The sequence below is a fragment of the Lactuca virosa genome, chromosome 2 (assembly GCF_052849685.1).
Source record: "Lactuca virosa cultivar CGN04683 chromosome 2, Lactuca_virosa_CGN04683_v6, whole genome shotgun sequence".
Taxonomy (NCBI): Eukaryota; Viridiplantae; Streptophyta; class Magnoliopsida; order Asterales; family Asteraceae; genus Lactuca; species Lactuca virosa.
The window spans coordinates 102,790,879-102,795,518 of NC_136427.1; the positions used below are offsets into that span (position 1 = coordinate 102,790,879).

General features: G+C 30.7%; 1 pseudogene; it reads right to left on the minus strand.

Annotated features, from left to right (window-relative positions):
- Positions 1-636: 636 nt before the first annotated feature.
- Positions 637-2,853, minus strand: LOC145157635 (uncharacterized; annotated as a pseudogene).
- Positions 2,854-4,640: the final 1,787 nt, after the last annotated feature.

Sequence of the window (4,640 nt, forward strand, 5' to 3'; positions counted from 1 at the left end):
TTTCGATAAAACTAATAATTTAATGTGAAATAAAACTAAAATTTGCAAAATATTATTAACTTTAATATATAGAATACAAATCTATCAAGACCAAGAAAACTACAACCATGATTGCACAACCTTCACGACCCATTCCTCTTTCGTATCTAAAACAGACGTAACCATAAATAGCATTATACTTTGTGTATATGGTAGAATATAAACATAAACTTTTGAAAATAAAATAATAAAAAAGTCAATTGCTACTTACACAATCTTTATTTCTGCTACTTCAAAACTATTTATAGAGTTAAGCTTAGCAAGCTATATAGATTGGAGTAATTACTTTAAGCATCATGGCCACATAGTAGTTTATATACAAAGTTGATGTGTACATTAAGAAGTGAAACTTATGCCTCTTAAAAATTCAAGAAAGAAGCAATATGCTTTATATAATTGTATAGATGTATAGATATAGATATAGATATAGATGTATATAAGTATAGATATTGATAGCACAAATATTAAAGCTTAATTCGAAATACATCAAAAACTTTTAAAGCTTTATTGAATATACAATATGAAGTATAACGCATTATTTGCTCCCACACACATTATGTATTCGGATTCGTTTTTGTCATGATTAAATAAATCAAGTTACACTTTTTCTTCAAGTTCTTTACCTTCATTGTTAGAGTCACAAATAATACTTTTAACTTTCTCATAACGTTCATAACTAAAACACCCATTATCAACCTCGCTTAATAGATCCATAACCAATCTATCTTTCCAAGCTTTTGAAAACCCTGTACACAACCCACTCAAAACAACCAAATCAGGCCCAATAGGCCTCTCTAACATCTCTTTAAAAACACCAAAAGCACCATCATAATCATCCGTTTGCAAGAATGAAAAAATCAACATCTTCACAGTATCTTCGTTTGGACGACAATTACTTTTCACCATGCTTTTATAAAGTTGAAAATCACGATATGGGTTCTTTCGAGCACATTGGGCTTTAATTAGGGCAGAAAATGTTGAAGAATTTGGTACTAATTTCTTTTTATCAAGTTCTTTAACCAAATAAGCAGCTTTCTTGGTTTTTCCTTCGTTACAAAGTCCCAACAACAATGCGTTATAAGTCAAAATATCAGGTTTGACCCCGGTTCTTATCATTTCTTCAAAAATCTGATTACCCTTTTCGATTTAACCTGATTGGGAACATGCAGTGCTTAATGTGTTGTAAGTTACAGTATTAGGATTCACATTTTCCCTTTTCATTTCATGGAAAACTTTAAAAGCATCATGTAGTTTCTCTTCTTTACAGAATCCATGGATTATTGTGTTGTAAGTTATGGCATTTGGGCTTATTCCATTCTTATCCATTGTAAGTTTCAAATTGATTGCAGTTGTTAAAAGGCCTTGGTTGATGTATGCAGTGATCAATGTATTGTAGGATGAGACAAAAGGGTTCATTCCCATTCCTTGCATTTCATCGAACACTTGGATTGCATTCTCTAGTTTCCCTAATTGAACATAAGCATTCATCACCATGTTGAGAATGAACACATTGATTGTGATCATGGATCTTCACATTTGGTTGTAAAATGGTAACGTGATGTCTACTCGATTGATACTAAGCAATGAACTCATATACATGTTACATGATTCAATGGTGGGAAGAAATCTGTATTCCTTCATACGACAAAATGTATTTGTTGCATTCCTGAACTGCTTCATCTGAGCATAAATTTTGAAAAGGGCATCGAAAACACGAGGAGTGGAATCACACATTCGATAAGAGTGAAGAACAGCATCGAAGAGCTTAGAATGGAGGTTTACATCACAAGAACAAGAACCGATGATCTTCTTTAAAATGGATTCAACTAACACAAATTAACGATTCTTGGTGAGGATGTGGAGGACGATGGAATTTGTTTCGAGGGTGAGTAAACTAGGGTTGTGAAGTTCAATCCATTTGAAGAATTTTAGGGAAATGACGTAGTCATTTTGAAGCTTTAACCGAATGCGCTTCACTCCTAATAAATTAGATTTTGTTAATAATTTATCTAGCTTAGCACAATCAAAGTGAAGAAGATGACTGTGAGCTATGTTGATGTAATCAAGATCTTGACCTTTGGGTTCAAGGATAGTTCTGTGGGGTATTGGAATAGGACTCCATTTACTTCTAAGGAGAGTAGAATTAGGGTTTTTCATGGCTGAATCAAGCAGAGTTGAAATGGGATTTTAATTTATATATTTTTAATGGAAAAAAACGGAGAAATAAAATATATGAAATAATAATGATTTTAAACCTGCAAAACTGAAGCCAGCCTCTTTACAAGCAATGGTTGTCATCATCATGTGGGACCCAGCAACAGAGTGGACAAAGTTAGGAGGAAAAGCTGTTCTTTGTCTTTTCACCATCACCTTTTATAACAAAAAAAATGTTATTTTTCTTGCATTTAGTATAATAAAGAAAAGGTTGCAGATATAACCTTATCGGTTTCTCGTTGTAGTGTCAAAACTTGAAGAGATGTCTTAATCTACACATTTCAAAAAACAACAAAAAACTTCTGGTTCATATTAGCAAAAAAGCCAAAATACAGGGACTTTACTTGAAAAATTGACATACTAAAATAACTCACAAGATGTCTTCCTAATTTGCGGTATGGTTGAATAACAGGAAGTCCAAGAGGAGTTGTACATTGTACTGGATTGTTTTTCACTGCTATATCCTGTCAAAAATTATAAAATCAATAAATGCATTAATCTTATCTTATAAAAATATAAAATTTATAACTTTGCACAATCACCAAGCCAACTCATAATACTTCTTACAGATTCAAACATTGCTAAAAGAAAAAACACCATTAAGGGCTTGAGCTTCCTCCACCATTAAGCCACATATGAAACCTTAAAGGACTATTTTGAAGACCTTTTGGAGGGTTCAAAACATGGTCTTTTTATAGAAAAACATCAAACAAGAATCTATGAAAATTGGAGCAAAATAAATCATGAACGAAGATACCAAAGAGAAAATAGAAAGAAAATTATTCTACAATTCTAACCAATCCTTACTCACCAATTACCACATATATGAGAGTGTTCTTAAATATATTTTGACAGCCGTCACCCATCAAAAACACACAAAACGTGGCCGGGGATTAATCACATAACATATCAAGGATTGGAAGTAAGAAGAATGAGATTGCTTGAATCCAATCACTAGCAATTGAAACATGAAATCAAAAGACGAGTTAAAGCAAGGAAATACCGGATTGTATGAATCGATTTCGCAGCCTCAACACACATTCAAGAATCGACACTTGCAGACCCTTCTTTCCCCCTTCTCTTCTCAGTTCATTCTTCCCTTCTCCACCCTACCTCGCCTTTTTTTTTCCTCTGCTGCTGTCGAGCGATGCAAAGGATCGATTTTGAGAGTACTCCATTAATCCATGCGTAAAGGCTAGAACAGTCTCAAAAAACATTTTGGAGGTATCTTCACAAATTAAGTTTCTTGTAATGCCAATTTGGTCCTAGGCTTTGAACTTTTTCTTGTTGGAGGGTTATGGACGAATTTTTAGGGATTAGTCCCTAGACATTAAACTTTATCCTATCTTTCCTAACCTTAGATACCTTCACAAATTAAGTTTCTTTTAATGCCAATCTAGCCCCCTTCATTACTTCACAAATTATATACTATTGTTTTATATTTAGGGGTGCTCAATTTGAGAATAAAAATAATGTTGACAGAAAACCTATTATAGTCTTCTGACCCATGATAAGAGAATAAAAAAATGACTCGTATTTTGAAATTATAAAAAATAGGAAAGTATAAACGAGTAAAAATAATCTACTTATTTTTTAAAAAAAATATTTTTTGTGGTTTATGCTTTTGAAATTACTTTCTAAGTTAATAAAAATGATAGTCAGTTTTTCGAAAATCATATAAATTAATAGTAGTCATTATTGTGAATATCGATTTTTATATGTACATTATATTTATACTCCAATTTCAATTTACATAACGCTTTAAGTTTTTTTTATTCTTAGACATTAGTCATTTAGATAAAAACGTTGATAACTAATAGTTATTATTGTGCATTTGTATTAAGTTCTATGTTGAAATCAGTTGAATGAAAAGTCGATAAGATATTACAAAAGAAAAAATTACCACTAGCCAGCTAAAGAGATATATAAATGATAGATAAAGAGTGATTTGTATATAACTATTTATGTTTTAAATATTGGTATTTACGTTTTAAATATTTCTATTGCACAACTTAATAAAACATGAATAATTTGTCTATAAGGAAAAGTTACTGTGTATAGATATCTACCCATCGATAGATGATAGATAAAGAGTGATTTGTATATAACTATTTATGTTTTAACAAAGGTGTTCCAAAAAATATTTAACTTATTATTTTATTTTCTTTAACTAAAAAATAATTAAAAATGAAAAGTAATTAAGATGCTATATCTTTTATCTATTAATATATTCTAATCTTATTATTTATTTATCACAATCAATCCAAACATCAACAAAGATTTCATTGTTGTTTCAAAAAAAAATCAAAGATATTTAATATTTAATTTCTAAGCCAACATTTCTTCTAAATCAATAAAATGAAAGGATAAATAGAAGTCCATCTACC